The 19473-nt window shown below is 38.4% G+C and overlaps 5 non-coding genes across 5 annotated transcripts; all 5 read left to right on the forward strand.

The window, feature by feature from the left end:
* Positions 1 to 5768: 5768 nt before the first annotated feature.
* On the forward strand, positions 5769 to 5849 carry TRNAS-UGA (transfer RNA serine (anticodon UGA)). Its single transcript has one exon. It is a non-coding gene; the product is annotated as a tRNA-Ser (tRNA).
* A 335-nt stretch (positions 5850 to 6184) lies between these two features.
* TRNAS-UGA (transfer RNA serine (anticodon UGA)) lies at positions 6185 to 6265 on the forward strand. The gene has a single exon. It is a non-coding gene; the product is annotated as a tRNA-Ser (tRNA).
* A 1459-nt stretch (positions 6266 to 7724) lies between these two features.
* On the forward strand, positions 7725 to 7805 carry TRNAS-UGA (transfer RNA serine (anticodon UGA)). The gene has a single exon. It is a non-coding gene; the product is annotated as a tRNA-Ser (tRNA).
* Positions 7806 to 10236: 2431 nt separating this feature from the next.
* Positions 10237 to 10317, forward strand: TRNAS-CGA (transfer RNA serine (anticodon CGA)). The gene has a single exon. It is a non-coding gene; the product is annotated as a tRNA-Ser (tRNA).
* Positions 10318 to 12085: 1768 nt separating this feature from the next.
* Positions 12086 to 12166, forward strand: TRNAS-AGA (transfer RNA serine (anticodon AGA)). Its single transcript has one exon. It is a non-coding gene; the product is annotated as a tRNA-Ser (tRNA).
* Positions 12167 to 19473: the final 7307 nt, after the last annotated feature.

The following is a 19473-nucleotide window of genomic DNA, read 5'->3' on the forward strand; positions in this document are numbered from 1 at the left end:
GGAGGCAGAATTGGAGGCGTACCTCGACGAACACCCTCGGATTATTCTGTTGTTCGAAATAGATGTCATAGCAACCGAGGCAGAATATGCCACGGCCACTGTTCCCCACGACGAGCCTTACGAACCAAACCCAGCATCCATATTGGAACTGAACAGAGCACAGGCAGTATTCGAAAGGGAAATGGAGATTTCACGATGAGTCACTGCTTCCGCTCTCGAAGAAGTAAATGTGGGTACGGAATCGAAGCCCCGGTTCCTCTCCATCGCAAAGGAATTAAGGCCGGACCAGAGAATCACGATGATCGCACTACTCACGGAATATAAAGATGTGTTCGCTTGGGCTCACGAGGACATGAAGGGGTTAGATCCCAAGTTCTATCAACATAAGATCAATTTAGCAACTGACGTGAAACCCGTCCAGCAGCATCGCTACCGCATGAACCCCAATTACGCAACCCGCGTGAAAGAAGAAATTGACAAGCTCCTGAAGGCGGGGTTCATATGACCAGTTAAACAAGCGACATGGCTAAGCCCGATAGTGGTCATCCCAAAGAAAAACGGCAAAATACGGGTATGCGTAGATTACCGAAAATTAAACGTCGTAACCATTACGAACGCATTTCCCTTACCCTTCACCGATAGCGTGTTGGACGTCGTCGCAGGCCATGAGATGTACAGTTTCTTAGATGGCTTCACTGGCTATAACCAGGTACGCATGCACCCCGAGGACCAAGAGAAGACGGCGTTTGTCATGGACTGGGGAGTGTATGTGGTAGTCGTCATGATGTTCGGGCTAAAGACAACGCCGGCAACATTTCAACGAACGATTACGGATATCTTTGGGGAATACATTCCGGTGTTCATGCAAGTTTTTCTAAACGACTTTGCGGTATATGGGGAAACAATAGACCATTTTACACACTTACGACTGTGCCTGGAACGTTGCCGCACCGCATGCTTAAGCCTAAATCCCGCGAAATGTGCCTTCGGCCTGACCAACGGGACTCTCCTAGGCCACATAGTCAGCAAAGAGGGAATAGCGGTCGACCCAAACAAGATCTCCGCGATTACGCAAGCCAAAACTCCGACAAACGCCAAATCGCTAGCCGGTTTTTAGGATAAATACGGTGGCATAGTCGGATGATACGATATTTGGCGGACTTCGCCACGCCGCTACACGTTGTCGTACATTGGACTCCTTTCCAATGGACTGCAATGGAGGATAAGGCCTATGAGGCACTTAAGATAATGCTCACAGAGGCTCCCATCGTACAACCACCAGTTTGGGCGAAGCCATTGCACGTGTTCGTCGATGCCTCGGACATAGCAATAGGAAGCACACTAATGCAGCTCACCGAACCAAACTGGTACAGGCCAGTATACTACGCGAGTCGTAAATTGTCAGCAATAGAGCGTAACTTTTCCACAACAGAGCGGGAGGCGCTAGGGATGATACTCGCCCTTGACGCCCTAGGGGCGTATGCGATGCTGTTGGCTTTATTCTGCGAAAATCAAGCAGAGCTAGCAACACAAGTGTATCAGCTTTCGATGCGGACGCACCAAGGTCCACGTACCGAAAGAGGAAATGGCGACACAACCCAAGGGCATAACACCATTGTACATAGAGGATATAAATATGTTGGCTAGGGTGGATGATACCGAATTAGAGGTAAACCTAGACGAGCACCCTCGGATTATTCCGTTGTCCGAAATCGACGTTATCGAAACCATGACGGAATATGCCATGCCCCCTACACTCCACGACGAGGCCTACGACCCAAACCCGGAGTCAATATTAGGACTAAGCAGAGCACGGGCAGCGTTCGAGAGGTAAATGGAAATTTCACGACGAGTCACCGCCTCCACCTTGGAAGAAGTAAACATGGGTACGGCGTCAGAACCCCATTTCCTTTCCATTGCAAAAGAATTAATGCTGGATCAGAGAGACGCGATGATGGCACTACTCAGGAAGTATAAAGATGTGTTCGATTGGGCCCACAAGGACATGAAGGGGTTAGATCCGAAGTTCTATCAACATAAGATCAATTTAGCAACCGACGCGAAACCGGTCCACCAACGTCGATACCGCATGAACCCAAACTACGCAGCCCGCATAAAAGAAGAAATTGACAAACTCCTCAAGGCTGGATTCATACGACCAATTAAACAAGCCACATGGTTAAGCCCGACAGTAGTCGTACCAAAGAAAAATGGGAAAATACGGGTATGCGTGGACTACCAGAAATTAAACGCCGTAACCATTACGGACGCATTCCCTTTAGTTTTCACCGATAGCGTACTGGACACCGTCGCGGGGCATGACATGTACAGTTTTTTAGATGGCTTCAGTGGGTACACCCAAGTACGCATGCACCCCGACGACCAAGAGAAGACGGCGTTTGTCACAGACTAGGGAGTCTATGTTGTAGTCGTCATGATGTTCGGGCTAAAGACGGTGCCGGCAACATTTCAACAGACACTCACAGAGAATTTTGGGGAATATATTCCAGCCTTCGTGCAAGTTTTTTTAGACAATTTTGCGGTATATGGGACAACAACCGACCATTTTACGCATCTGCTTGCCGAACCGCACGCTTAAGCCTGAATCCCGCCAAATGTGCCTTCGGTGTTACCAACGGGGCTCTCCTTGGCCATATAATCAGCAAGGAAGGGATAACGGTCACTCCAAATAAAATCTCCGCGATTACTCACGTGAAAAGGCCGACAAACGCGAAATCACTCAACCGGTTTTTAGGACAAATACGATGGTACAATCGGATGATACGCTATTTGGCAGACTTCGCCACGCCCTTACATGCCACCATTCATTGGACTCCATTCCAATGGACAGCTACGGAAGAGAAAGCATATGATGCGCTAAAGGTAATGCTAACAAAGGCACACGTCATACAACCACCAATTTGGGCGAAGCACTAAAATATGTCACTATGATAGAGAGCAAAATAGGACAACTTGGCTGAGTGGTTAACACGTTTGACTTGGCCATTGGGAAGATATTCCTCGTAAGGAATAGTTTTGGGAATTAGTGTAGTAGGCTCATTTATGAGCGGTAAAGTACTGTCAGTATTTGTGTCAGCCCGATTGTCAGGGCTTGTATAAAAGGTGATCACTGAGCACGGTGTATGTACAGATTCAGTATTATTTTGAATTGAGTTATTGTGTGTTCTCTCACTTTGTCACTCCCGCATATTGTGTATATTCAAGCTCTCCATTAAACCTGCGTATTTTCTGTGTTCAGTTTTCTATTGCTTCCGCACGCTATTCTTTTCAGGAAACAAGGTTACAAAGAGTAGGCTAAGGGCTAAAGATTGATGTTGAAGCAAATGAGTTGTGATGAATGAATAGACACCTATTTATAGGTCCTTATGGAATGTTCTAGAATGTTCTAAAATATTCTAGATATTTATGATATTTAATATAATCATGGAATATCCTAGAATGTTCTAGAATATTCTAGAATACTCTATATATCTTGAAATAACTAATAATATATTTATTATAAATAGATATCATATATGTTATGATAATGGTTAAAGGTCTAACATATAAACCAAGACGTCTTGGGATTGAATCCTTGTAAGGCCAAAATGTATGTCTTCATGACATTATCCTCCCTTTTCGACAACGAGTTCCACTAGTCGGAAGACAAGATTTAGGACTTTGCTTATGGGGATATTTGTTGTGAAACACAACAACCATTTTGGAAGCATTAGCAAGATTCTCGAAAGGTTCCCATGTTCGATCATTAGGTGTATAACCTAACTAGTCAACCAAATAATATAGTTTGTTGCGAACGATCTTGGAATTGAGAATGGCAGCAACTTCATCTTCGAAGCCATTTGAAACTTCGGTTGGAGGTGGGGGAGATGTAAGACGACCTGGAATAGAGTTGGTTCTGTAGGGCTCCAAAAGTGAAACATGGAAGACCGAGTGAAGATGCATATGAGGGGCGAGATCAAGGCAAAATGCCACATCAGTAATCTTACCAGATATCACATATAGGCCAAAACGTTGATAATCCAATTTGCAGCAAGGTCGGGTTGTTTTAATGTGCCCTTGAAAAACCCATACTCGATCTCCCACTGTCGATGAATCACGTCGATGACAGTCGGCAACCTTCTTTTGAGTGTTTTAAGCATCACATAAATGGTGCAAAAGGATATCTTGAACTTCTTGGAGTCACCTGAGCTGATCTTCAACAATCGGGTTCGTCGAGATTCAGGATGTTCAAGGATAGTCGAACGAGGATGGTACCCAATGTTTGCAAAAAATGGGGAATATTGCTCGGGGACCAAACAAGGAAAAACAGCTACTTTATCTCGGCGTTCATATATGGAACTTCGACCAGGAGAGGCCACATGAAAGTTAGAAGAAAATCCTCTTTGGTCTTGACCGTCTACGACTAATGGCATTTCATGTTATAGACACACCCGGGGATTCAATTCTTCTAGCCTACTCTTTGTAACCTTGTTTCCTCATAATATAATCTCATTTCCATTTCAACGCTTATCTCTCTCTCTCTCTCTCTCTCTCTCTCTCTCTCTCTCTCTCTCTCTCTCTCTCTCTCTCTCTCCTACTCACGAGTCATGATAGTCCTCCAATTGTCGACATTAATTTCCGTTAAGAATAACTATTCCTTTATGCATTTTTGGTTTCCTTATTATCAAGCTTAGATAGATAACATTTCCAACATTTTAATGTGGACAATACTAAAATCGATTCATAAAAACTAGAAACAATTTTCCCGACTACTTATGGTGGTGGACTCAAAATCAAATGTTTGCTTCTCGGAGCTTGGAATCCTACATTTGTAGACTTTCTTTTAAAATCTTTGATGTTGTCATCGTTGATTTAAATCGACCCATTGTGTGGCAAACCAATACATATCACAATTTACAGAGGTGACATCTATCATGAATATTTGACCGCTTAAGCCAAATGTGTCAATATTAGCCCGACTCCATATTTTGAAAATTTTCTAATATAACCGAATATTTTTGCATTAACATAATGGAAACTAAGAAACTCATTAGACGGATTACACAAAATATTAATAGTTTTATTATCTCATGCTAGAAGCCAACCAAATATCGCAAATTGGCCGAGTGGTTAAGGCGTTTGACTTGAAATCAAATGTGTTCGCCCTCGCAGGTTGGAATCCTATAGTCGTCGAGATTCTTTTACTATGTTTTGGAAACTATTTACAAACATTGAGCTTTTGTGCTTTAAACATTAAATATCCCAATAGTAATCAAATGTATGTGCACTAACATACTTGTGAACACTTAAATCGTATCGCTACCCAAAGAATAAAGACTCATTATTTTCCAATATCCTACCTTATTAGCATGCTTAGATAAAAAATATTTTCAACATTTAATTACAACCAATAGTAAAATATGTTATCGTAGATGGCTACATAGGATAATTAAGCCTAGTTGGTAAGTCGTTTGAGTAGATATGAAATGTGTTCCCCCTCGTAGGTTTGAGCTTGACATAAGCTAAAAAATCAATATCCCATCTTAGGAAGAAGTGGTCAACATATAGACTAAACTAAAAAAATTTTAACACATTTGTGAACATTGGCTTCCCTATCTATCATTAAATCAGGCTTACCTAAAGAAATGTAATTGCAATAAGTTAGTAGTGACCACATAAAGAGTAGCATTACCTTAAGAATAACTACTCTTTCTGGCGTTTTTCTTTCGCGTATTATCAAGCATATATAGTACGTGCCAACAAAATACGGTAATTTGGCCGATTGGTTAAGGCGTTTGACTTGAAAGCAAATGGGTTCGCCCTCGCAGGTTCGAATCCTGCAGTTGCCGACATTCTTCCATTTAGGTGTTGAAACTATTCACTAACATTGCATTCTTCCGTTTAGGTGTTTGAAATTGTTCCCTAATATTGAGCTTCTACTCTTTAAACAGTAAATATCCCATTTTAGGAACAAGACTCACAGAGGAAACATGACTTTTAATGTCCCATGTGTTAATAGTAGCTTCCCCAGGGATTGGAGAAAGGGGCTAAATCGTATCGCTACCCAAAAAATAAAGACTTATCATTGTCATGTTTTCTGCTTTATTAGCATGCTTAGAAAGAAAATATTTGCAACATTTAATTCCAAATAATACTAAAATATGTAACTATCATAGCAAAAAAGGACAACTTGGCCGAGTGGTTAAGATGTTTGACTTGAAATCAAATGGGTTCGCCCTCGTAGGTTCGAATCCTGCAATTGTCGACATTCTTTTCCAATAAGAATAACTACTCCTTCGTGTGTTTTTCGTTTGCTTATGATCAAGCTTAGATAGATAATATCTCCAACATTTTAGTGTGCACAACACTCAAATCGATCCATGAAAACTAGAAACAATTTTCCCGACTACTTACGGTGGTTGATTCAAAATCAAATGTTTGCTTCTTGGAGCTTGGAATCCTACATTTCGAGACTTTCGCTACCCAAAATATAAAGACTTATATTAGACCTCTTTTCTGTTTTTTTAGCATGCTTAGATAGATAATATTTACAACATTTAATTATAACCAATACTAAAATATGTAACTATGACAATGACCAAAATAGGACAACTTGGCTGAGTGGTTAAGGTGTTTGACTAGAAATCCAATGGGTTCACCCTCATAGGTTCGAATCCTGCAATTGTCGACTTTGTTTTAGTTAGGTGTTGACTATTTTAAATAACATCGATATTTTTTTATGTGAACCAATGCATCTTCCTTTTCACCCTTTCTTTTCCTTTTTATTTTGCATATGCAGAATTAATTGCATTTGTGTGCACACACATTGCACATGCACATTTCTGACCCCCCCTTTCGCCGGTTTTTCCCACCCTCGAGCATGCCACATCACGACCCTCGAGCACGCCATAACTATTTACTAACATTTAGCTTCTGTGCTTTAAACATTAAATATCCCAATAGTAATCAAATGTATATGCACTAACATACTTGTGAACACTTAAATCGTATCAGTACCCAAAGAATGAAGACTTATTATTTTCCTATTTTCTACCTTATTAGCATGCTTAGATAAAAAATATTTCCAACATTTAATTACAACCAATACTTAAATCTGTTATCCTAAATAGCTAAAGGCGTTTGACTAGAAATGAAATGGGTTCCCCCTAGTAGGTTCGAGCTTGACATATGTTGAACAATAAATATCCCATATCAGGAAGAAGTGGTCAACATAGAGACTAAACTAAATTTGTTAAAGCACATTTGTGAATACTAGATTCGTAGGTTCTAAAGTTTATGTTTCGCTTATTATCAAGCATGAATACTAGACGCCAACTAAATATGGCAATTTGGCTAAGTGGTTAAGGCGTTTGACTTTAAATCAAATGGATTAGCCCTCCTAGGTTTGAATCGTGCAGTTGTCGACATTCTTCCGCTTAGGTGTTGAAACTGTTCACTAACATTGAGCTTCTGTTCTTTAAACATTAAATATCCCATTTTAGGAATTAGACTCACATAGAGGAAACATGGCTTTTAATGTCCCATGTTTTAATATTAGGTTCCCCAAGGATTGGAGAAAGGGGTAAAATCGTATCGCTACCCAAAAAATAAAGACTTATAATTGTCATGTTTTCTGCTTTATTAGCATGCTTAGATATATAATATTTGCAACATTTAATTCCAAATAATACTAAAATATGTAACTATCATTAATAGTAAAAAAGGACAACTTGGCCGAGTGGTTAAGGCGTTTGACTTGAAATCAAATGGGTTCGCCCTCGTAGGTTCGAATCCTGTAGTTGTCAACATTCTTTTCCGTTAAGAATAACAACTCCTTCGTGCGTTTTTGGTTTGCTTATTATCAAGCTTAGATAGATAATATCTACAACATTTTAGTGTGCACAACACTCAAATCAATCTAGGAAAACGAGAAACAATTTTCTCGACTACTTACGATGGTTGATTCAAAATCAAATGTTTGCTTCTTGGAGCTTGGAATCCTACATTTGTAGAATTTGTTTTAGAATCTTTGATGTTGTCGTCGTTGATTTACATCAAGTCATTGTGTGGCAAACCAATACATATCCCAATTTAGAGAGGCAACATCTATCATGAATATTTAACCCCTAGAGCCAAATGTGTCAATATTAGCCTGACTCCATATTTTCAAAATTTCCTAATATAACCGAATATTTTTGCATTAACATCACGCCAAGTAAGATAATCATTAGATGGATTGCCCAAAATATTAAAAGTTGTACTATTTCATGGTAGAAGCCAACCAAATATGGCAATTTGACGGAGTGGTTAAGGCGTTTGACTTGAAATCATATGGGTTCGCCTTTGTACGTTCAAATCTTGCAATTGTCAAGATTCTTTTACTATGTTGTGGAAACTATTTACTAACATTGAGTTTTTGTGTTTTAAACATTAAATATCCCAATAGTATTTAAACGTATGTGCACTAACATACTTGTGAACACTTAAATCATATCGCTACCCAAAGAATAAAGACTTATACTAGTCCTCTTTTCTTCTTTATTAGGATGCTTAGATACATAATATTTGCTACATTTAATTACAACCAATACTAAAATATGTAACTATGATAGAGACCAAATAGGAAAACTTGGCTAAGTGGTTAAGGCGTTTGACTAGAAATGAAATGGGTTCGCCCTTGTAGGTTCAAATCTTGCAATTGTTGAGATTCTTTTACTAAGTTGTGGAAGTTATTTACTAACATTGAGCTTTTGTGCTTTAAACATTAAATATCCCAATAGTATTTAAATATATGTGCACTAACATACTTGTCAACACTTAAATCATATCGCTACCCAAGGAATAAAGACTTATAATAGTCCTCTTTTCTGCTTTTATTGGCATGCTTAGATACATAATATTTGCTACATTTAATTATAACCAATACTAAAATATGTAACTGTGATAGAGAGCAAAATAGGACAACTAGGATGAGTGGTTAAGGCGTTTGACTAGAAATCAAATGGGTTCACCCTCGTATGTTCGAATCTTGGAGTTTCCAACTTTGTTTCAGTTAGTTGTTGACTACTTTCAATAACATCAAGATTTTGTGATGTGAACCAATGCATCTTCTGTCTTAGCAATGCGACACACGCACACAAGCATGACTTCTTAAGTCCCATGGAACAATTTTCACGATATAAAGCTAGTATGACAATTTGGCCGAGTGGTTAAGGTATTTGACTCGAAATCAAATGGGTTTGTCCTCGTAAGTTCAAATATTGCAATTGTCGAGATTTTGGCACTTAGGTATTATTGCTAGTAACTTATATCGAGCTTGACATATGCTCAACAATAAATATACCATCTTAGAAAGCATTGGTCACCAGACAAAGAAAACTAAACTTTCTAAGATGCATTTTTGAATATTGGCTTCCGTAGGTATCGTAAACACAAGCCCACATAGTGAAATATAATTGCGATAACCTACTAGTGAACACATAAATAGTAGTATTACCTTAAGAATAAGTACTCTTTCTAGCGTTTTTGGTTCACTTATTATCAAGCTTAGATAGATAATATCTCCAACATTATAGTGTGGCCAATACTCAAATCGATTCATGAAAACTAGAAACACTTTGCCCGAGTGCTTATGGTGGTTGTACTATCTCATAAAAGCCAACAAAAATTGGCAATTTGGTCGAGTGGTTAAGGCGTTTGATTTGAAATCAAATGTGTTCGCCCTCGTAGGTTCGAAGCCTGCATTTTTCGAGATTCTTTTACTAAGTTGTGGAAATCATTTACTAACTTTAAGCTTCTATGCTTTAAACATTAAATATCTCAATAATATTCAAATGTATGTGCACAAACATACTTGTCAACACTTAAATCGTATCGCTACCCAAAGGATAAAGACTTATATTAGACCTCTTTTCTACTTTATTAGCATGCTTAGATAGATAATATTTACAACATTTAACTACAAAAAATACTAAAATATGTAACTATGACAATGAGCAAAATAGGACAACTTGGCTGAGTGGTTAAGATGTTTGACTAGAAATCCAATGGGTTCGCCCTCGTAGGTTCGAATCCTACAATTGTCGACTTTGTCTCAGTTAGGTGTTGACTATTTTCAATAACATCGATATTTTTTTATGTGAACCAATGCATCTTCCGTCTTAGAAAGGTGACACACGTACACAAGCATGACTTCTTAAGTCCCATGGAACAATTTTTGCAATGTAAAGCTAATATGATAATTTGGCCGAGTGGTTAAGGTGTTTGACTCGAAATCAAATGTGTTCGCCCTCGCAAGTTCAAATCTTGCAGTTGTCGAGATTTTTGCACTTAGGTATTATTGCTAGTAACTTATATCGAGCTTGACATGTGCTCAATAATAAATATCCCATCTTAGAAAGCATTGGTCACCACACAAAGAAAACTAAACTTTCTAATACGCATTTTGGAACATTAGCTTCCCTAGGTATCGTAAACACAACCTCACCTAGTGAAATGTAATTGCGATAACCTACTAGTGAGCACATAAATAACAGTATTACCTTAGGAATAACTACTCTTTCTGGCATTTTTGGTTCGCTTATTATCAAGCTTACATAGATATTATCTCCAACATTTTAGTGTGGACAATACTCAAATCTATTCATGAAAACTAGAAACACTTTTCCCGACTGCTTATGGTGGTTGACTCAAAATCAAATGTTTGCTTCTCAGAGGTTGGAAACCTATATTTGTAGACTTTCTTTTAGAATATTTGACGTTGCGGTCGTTGTTTTACATCGAGCCATTTTGTGGCAGACCAATACATATCACAATTTAGAGAGGCGACATCTATCATGAATATTTAACCGCTTAAGTCAAATGTGTCAATATTAGCCCGACTCCAAATATTTTTGCATTAACATAACGCCAGTGAAAAAAATCATTAGATGGATTGCCCAAAATATTAATAGTTGTACTATCTCATAGAAGCCAACAAAATATGGCAATTTGGCCAAGTGCTTAAGGTGTTTGACTTGAAATCAAATGTGTTCGCCCTCGTAGGTTCGAATCCTATAATTGTCGAGATTCTTTTACTAAGTTATGGAAACTATTTACAAACATTCAGCTACAAACAATAAATATCCCATATTAGGAAGAAGTGGTCAACATAGAGACTAAACTAAATTTGTTAAAGCACATTTGTGAATACTAGATTCGTAGGTTCTAACGTTTATGTTTCGCTTATTATCAAGCATGAATACTAGACGCCAACTAAATATTGCAATTTGGCTAAGTAGTTAAGGCGTTTGACTTTAAATCAAATGGATTCGCCCTCCTAGGTTTGAATCGTACAGTTGTTGACATTCTTCCGCTTAGGTGTTGAAATTGTTCACTAACATTGAGCTTCTGTTCTTTAAACATTAAATATCCTATCTTAGGAATGAGACTCACATAGAGGAAACATGACTTTTAATGTCCCATGTGTTAATATTAGGTTCCCCAAGGATTGGTGAAAGGGGCTAAATCGTATCTTTAAACATTAAATATCCCATCTTAGGAATGAGACTCACATAGAAGAAACATGAGTTTTAATGTCCCATGTGTTAATATTAGGTTCCCCAAGGATTGGAGAAAGGGGCTAAATCGTATCGCTACCCAAAAAATAAAGACTTATAATTGTCATGTTTTCTGCTTTATTAGCATGCTTAGATAGATAATATTTGCAACATTTAATTACACCCAATACTAAAATATGTAACTATCATAGATAGCAAAATAGGAGAAGCTAGTCGAGTGGTTAAGGTGTTTGACTTGAAATCAAATGGGTTCGCCCTCGAAGGTTCGAATCCTGCAGGTGTTGAGATTCTTTTACTAACTTGTGCAAACTATTTACTAACATTGAGCTTCTGTGCTTTAAACATTAAATATCCCAGTATTAATCAAATGTATGTGCACTAACATACTTGTGAACACTTAAATTGTATCGCTATCCAAAGAATAAAGACTTATAATAGTCTTAATTTCTGCTCTACTAGCATGCTTAGATAGATAATATTTGTAACATTTAATTACAACCAATACTAAAACATGTAATTATTATATAGACAACTTGGCTGAGTGGTTAAGGCGTTTGACTAGAAATCAAATGGGTTCGCCCTTGTAGGTTCGAATCCTGCAGTAGTCGAATTTGTTTCAGTTAGGTTGTAGTATCTCCAACATTTTAGTGTGAACAATACTCAAATCAATTCATGAAAACTAGAAACAATTTTTTTGAGTGCTTATGGTGGTTGACTCTAAATCAAATATTTGCTTCTCGGAGCTTGGTATCCTACATTTGTAGACTTTCTTTTAGAATCTTTGATTTTTGCGTCGTTGATTTACATCGAGTATTCTCTGGCAAACCAACACATATGACATTTTAGAGATGCAAAATCTATCATGCATATTTGACCGCTTAAGTCAAATGTGTCAATATTAGCCCGACTCCATATTTTGAAAATTTCCTAATATAACCGAATATTTTTGCATTAACATAACGCAAACTAAGAAAATCATTACGCGGATTGCCCAAAATATTAATAGTTGTACTATTTCATGGTAGAAGCTAACCAAATATGGCAATTTGTTAAGGTGTTTGACTAGAAATGAAATGGGTTTGCCCTCATAGGTTCGAGCTTGACATATGCTGAACAATAAATATCCCATCTTAGCAGGACTACTCCTGAGAACACTATAAAAGGAGGCACAAGGCATTATTTCGAAACAAATTGGTTGAACGCCTGTCTTAACCTCAGAGCTATTTTGTATTTACTCTTCACATAATATATCATCTATTATCATCATCCTCTCTCTCTCTCTCTCTCTCTCTCTCTCTCCTTTTCTCTCTTCCTCTCTCGTGGTCTTATGCAGTCAGTCCTATTAGTACTAATATTACTTCCCTTCTCTAGTATTGATTCTCTCTCTGTTTTAGTACTATTCTTGAGAGTTTGAACAAATTTCTTCCTTTTGGTCTTCTTTTCGGTTTCCCTCATCCTCTTACTCCTTTTTCCAATACTACGGATATTGTTAGCTTCCAAGAAAATCAATCCGTTTTTTCTGAGCTTCAATGTATAAAAGAAACAATCGTTGCATTGGAACAAGAAAACCAATGATTGTTAAGGGATCCAACATTTGATAATCAAAATTAGGTAATCTTGGGACCAACACGTTTGAACACAACCTGGATTTTTTAGACTCTGTTGGATTCCCGGATTATCAATGCCATACATGCCAATTTGAAGATGGACAAATTTGCTCAAGCCATTCTAGCGCAAATTGATGCCTCTCGGGCATGCTATTACCTGTCTCAACAGCCAGGTATGGACTACAGACAATTCAAATATCATTATGCTTTATTATTCTTTAAAAAGCTCTTGTATGTTTCTGATTGCTCCAATTGCCTTCAAATCGTCCACAATTGTCACGATTTCCATACAGTTGGACATTTCGGTAGTACTAACACGTTTTATCTAGTCCGACAATCTTTTCAGTGGCGCCATATGCGACGTTTTGTCAACGACTACGTTTGAACCTGTGATGCTTGTTGCCAGGCAAATATGCCATGACATCATCCATATGGCTTGTTGGAATCCTTAACAATTCCAAGTAAGCCGTGGCAATCCATTTTTCTTGATTTTATCACAGATCTTCCAGTCTTGAAGGCCTTCGATGTTATCTTAACCATCGTTGACCGATATACTTATTTGTTTGTTATCATCATCCTCTCTCTCTCTCTTTTAGTTATTATGACTAGATAAATACTCTTTTTGTTGTAAACCAATTGTCTCATGGGCCAATTTTGGCCTTAGAAGACGTTAATATATCTTTCTTTCTTTCTTTCTTTCTCTCTCTCCTTTTCCCTCTTCCTCTGTCGTGAATCTTACGCAATTAGTCCTCTTAGTACTAATAATACTTCCCTTCTCTAGGATTAATTCTCTCTTTGTTTTAGTACTATTCCTTTCCGATAGTGATTTGTTTTGTAGTTTGTGGACTCCACATGGTTTTTCCCTTCTCGGGTTTTCTACTTTAAAATACATGTCTCTGTATTTTCTATTTTCGGTCTTCTGTTTTGTCTATACACTATCTCATTCAATTCATTGCACTCACATTCTTATATGATGAAACTGTTGAGAACGCGGTCATCTTGTGCGGAACAAATCAACACTCTCCAAAGGTGAGGATCATAAGTGGATGCAGGCAAGGTAGATTGATGGCATCAGCAATAGAAACAGAGAAACAAGAACGCAAGAGAGAGAGACGATTAGCCACAAGATGAACTATATTTCAACAACACTCAAAACTAGGTTACAAAGTCAATTTATGTATTGACTGACTTAGGGCAATTGCCTTTCTCACTATTTACATAAATAGCGTAAACCTAGTGTGTACAAAAGGAGACAATGTGAATACGTTCATTAGAGACCCGCATTCAACACTCCCCCATAATAGGCGTATACATCGAAATTCTGTAAATCAAAATAAATGTACAATACATATTGATACAAAAATTTCGAACAAATCGAAATTTGGTTGGAGTTGGTGAACTTCAAAAAACTAAAGGCCGAACTGGCCGAGGTTGGGGAAGCTAAAGTTGAACTTCGAACTGTCGAAGTTGACCGGGGATTATCATGTCATCCACGTAGATGATGACGAAGATGGGTGACCCATCTCGAGCTATTTTGGTGAAGAGACAGTGGACCTCATCAGTCTTCGAGCAGTCGACTGATTGAATGATGTCATCGAACTTCCTATACCACTGTCATGGTGCCTATTGCAGGCTGTAAAGAATCTTCCTAAGTCGGCAGACTAGATGTTCTTGGCCAGGGTGCGACGAAGCCTTTCGGTTGCTCCATATAAATTTCCTCCTCTAGATCATCGTGCAGGAATGTCATTTTGACATTTAGTTGAATCAGCACCAAATTCTTGGCTGCCACAACCCCAAACATAAAGTGGAGGGTTGTCATTTTCACCACTAGTAAAACAATTTTGTCGAAATCGACGACATATTTCTATTGAAACCCTTTCGCAATTAATCTGGCCTTGAATTTTGGGGTGGCCGAATCAGACTTCTCTTTAATTCTATAGATCCATTTGCACTGAAAAGCACATCGATTTTTCGGTAGTTCAACCAAGTTCCAAGTTTCGTTTGCTCAAATAGAGTTCATTTCGGACTCCATTGCCAGATGCCAGATGGCCGAATCGGCAGATGCTAATGCTTCTTCGTATGATGTCGTTTCTCCAACGTCCGTTCTCTAGGGGCTGCGACATTTTCTCGGATCTTCGAGGTATGACTGGACTAGTCGCATTGGGTGTCGTAGCCAGATGGTCCGAAGCCGAAACATTCGGTTGTCCCGAGTTGGATGTTGCCGAGTCGGTACAAGAGGTTTCGGCTACCTGTGAAGCCAACCTTGTGTTGTGTGTTGGGCCTTCATGAAGGGTTGGCACATTCGTAAAAATTACCCTTCGGACTTCGATCGGGTTTTCGGCCGATTGGTGCATGCCTAACTCATTGAACAATACGTCTGAACTTCAGACAATTTTTTGTGCTCAGGGTCCTAGAGTCGGTAGCCAATTTTGCCATCTACTCCATAACCAAGGAAAATACTTTTCTTGGACCTTGGTGCAAGTTTGCGGCGATCATCTTTCGCGATGAGGCCATACGCCTCGCACCCGAAAATCCTTAGCTTATCATAAGTCGGCTTACTGCCGGTCCATGATTCTAGAGGTATCCGAAGACCTAGACGCCTGCTCGGCGACATATTGATTATGTGAACCACCATAAGCAGTGCCTTTGCCCAGAAGTTATCCGATAGTCAGGAGTGTTGGAGCAAAATCTGGGGTGCCATATATTCATGGTGTATGTTGCGTTGTCGGCAAAATCTGACAAATTCTTTAGATTTCCTCCATTGTCGGTCCAAAAGCATTTTAGTTTTCAGCCGTACTGATTTTCGACCATAACGAGAAAATCGGAAAAAATCGAGAACACTTGATCTTTAGTTTTAATTGTATAAGCCCAAACCTTCCAAGTCGAGTCGTCAATAAAGTTGACGAAATACGAGGCACCATCGAGAGTCGGATGTAGCATTGGACCACAAACGTCTGAATGGACCAAATCGAGGGGACTCGATTCTCTCGGTGCTTATGTTGGATGTGATGGGGTTATTTGTTTGCTATACTGGCAATGCTCACAGAACTCCTGATCAGAGAAGGAGAGTTTAGGGATGTATTCGGCTCTAGATAAATGTATAATACCGGCCTTACTGAGATATCTGAGTCCATGCCAAAGTGATGACAGGGGAATGTCGACGAAGAACAAGTCACCCTCTCTGAGTGTGACATATAACAGGTACAACGAGTGTAGTTTTAGTCCTCAAGCAAACAAGTGGTTTCCCCTGTGGACTGTCGTCTTCGTCTAATTGTTTGTCTGAGATAAAAGGTCTTGAGAGGTCAGGTACATGTCTAACATTATGAAGTGCCAATGTAGAGCCACCCTGAAGGTTGAGCTCTACTGTGTCGATTCGATTATTGCACATTGTTGTGAATTTCCGACTCGAAATCAGTTGGAATATCGCGTTGCGTATTGCCGAAATTGGGATCGATGAGGGGCACATGATATGAAGCGCCCGAATCCAAGAGCCATGTGCTCAATTCCTCTCTCGTGAGCAGAATTTATGATTCAACTGGGTTCCCAATAGAGAGAGAGACATAAGACTTGAAATGGAAATGAGATTATTTTATGAAGAAACAAGGTTACAAAGAGTAGGCTAAGGGCTAAAGACTGGTATAGAACGGAATGAGTTGTGATGAATGAATAGACACCTATTTATAGGTCCTTATGGAGTATTCTAGAATGTTCTAGAATATTCTAGATATTTATGATATTTAATATAATCATGGAGTATCCTAGAATGTTCTAAAATAATCTAGAATACTCTAAATATCTTGTAATAACTAATAATATATTTATGGTAACTATATATCATATATGTTATTATAATGGTTAAAGATCTAACATATAGACCAAGATGTCTTGGGCTTGAATCCCTGTAAGGCCAAAATGTATGTCTTCATGACATTATCCCCCCTTTTCAACAACAAGTTCCACGGGTCGGAAGACAAGATTTTGGAATTTGCTTATGGGGATATTTGTTGTGAAACACAACAACCATTTCGGAAGCATTAGCAATATTCTCAAGAGGTTCCCATGTTCGATCATTAGGTGTATAACCTAACTAATCAACCAAATAATACAGTTTGCAGCGAACGATCTTGGAATCAAGAATGGCAACAACTTCATATTCGAAGCCATTCGAAACTTTGATTGGAGGTGGGGGAGATGTAAGCCGACCTGCAATAGAGTTGGTCTTGTACAACTCGAAAAGTGAAACATGGAAGACCGGGTGAAGATGCATATGAGGGGGAAGATCAAGGCAAAATGTCACATCATTAATCTACCAGATATCACATATGGGCCAAAAAGTTGATAATCCAATTTGCAACAAGGTCGGGTTATTTTAATATGACCTTGTAAAAGTCATACTCGATCTCCCACTTGAAACGTAATCGATGAATCACGTCGATGACGGTCGGCAACCTTCTTTTGAGTGTTTTAAGAATCACATAAATGGTGCAGAAGGATATCTTGAACTTCTTGGAGTCGGCTGAGCCGATCTTCAACAGTCAGGTTCGTCAGGAGTTCGGGATGTTCAAGCATAGTCGAACGAGGATGGTACCCAATGTTTGCAAAAAATGGAGAATATTGCCTTGGGACGCAACAAGTAAAAGCAAATGTTTTATTTCGACGTTCATAGATAGAACTTCAACCAGGAGAGCCCACATTTGAAAGTTAGAGTCAAATCCTCTTGGGTCTTGACCGTCTACGACTAATGACATTTCATGTTACAGACACACCCGAGGATTCAAATCTTCTGAACTCCATTCAGGAGCATATTGCGACTGATGAATTCGCCCAAGACATTCTGAACAATATTATCCTAGATTATGCTTCTTGTTAACAATCTCAAAATCTTCGTCAATACTACAACCAGTTCAATTGGCATGATGGATTACTTTTTCGACAAAATCTCTTATATGTGCCTGATGGTCCTTCTCGACTCCAAGACTTGCAACAATGTCATGCCGCACCAATGGCTGGACATTTTGGCATCCACAAGACTTTCACGTTAATTTCTCGAAGATATTGGTGGGCACGACTTCACCATTTGGTTATGGATTATGTTCATAATTGTGATACATGTTGCCGATCCAGAAAAACTCGACATCATTCATATGGCTTATTACAGCCAATGCCTATTCCTGAGAGTCCATGGAAATCTATTTCATTGGACCTTATTACGGATTAGCCCTTAGCCTACCATTCGTAACCTTGTTTCCTCATAATATAATCTCGTTTCCATTTCAACTCTTATCTCTCTCTCTCTCTCTCTCTCCCTCCTACTCACGAGTCACGATAGTCCTCCAATTGTCGACATTCTTTTCCCTTAAGAATAACTACTCCTTTATGCATTTTTGGTTTGCTTATTATCAAGCTTAGATAGATAATATCTCCAAGATTTTAGTGTGGACAATACTCAAATCGATTCATAAAAACTAGAAACAATTTTCCTAACTACTTATGGTGGTTGACTAAAAATCTAATATTTGCTTCCCATAGATAGGAATCCTACATTTATAGACTTTCTTTTAGAATATTTGATGTTGTCGTCCTTGATTTACATCGAGCCATTGTGTGGCAAACCAATACATATCAAAATTTAGTGAGGCGACATCTATCATGAATATTTTGAAAATTTCCTAATATAACCGAATATTTTTACATTAACATAACGCCAATTAAGAAAATCATTAGATGGATTGCCCAAAATATTAATAGTTGTATTATCTCATGGTAGAATCTAACCAAATATGGCAATTTGGCCGAGTGGTTAAAGCATTTGACTAGAAATCAAATGGGTTCGCCCTCATAGGTTCGAATCTTGAAGTTGTTGACATTCTTTAACTATGTTTTGGAAACTATTTACAAACATTGAGCTTTTGTGCTTTAAACATTAAATATCCCAATAGTAATCAAATGTATGTGCACTAACATACTTGTGAACACTTAAATCATATCGCTACCCAAAGAATAAAGACTCATTATTTTCTAATTTCCTACCTTATTAGCATGCTTATATAGAAAATATTTTCAATATTTAATTATAACCAATACTAAAATATGTTATCGTAGATGCCTACATAGGATAATTAGGCCAAGTTGTTAAGGCGTTTAAGTAGATCCCACTCGTAGGTTTGAGCTTGAGATAAGTTGAAAAATAAATATCCCATCTTAGGAAGAATTGGTCAACATATAGAGTAAACTAAATTGTATAAAACACATTTGTGAACATTGGCTTCCCAATCTATCTTCAAAACAGCCTAACCTAATGAAACGTA

The sequence above is a fragment of the Azolla caroliniana genome, unplaced genomic scaffold (assembly GCF_043228905.1).
Source record: "Azolla caroliniana isolate FFs.n. ecotype wild unplaced genomic scaffold, voAzoCaro1.0.p SCAF_13, whole genome shotgun sequence".
NCBI lineage: Eukaryota > Viridiplantae > Streptophyta > Polypodiopsida > Salviniales > Salviniaceae > Azolla > Azolla caroliniana.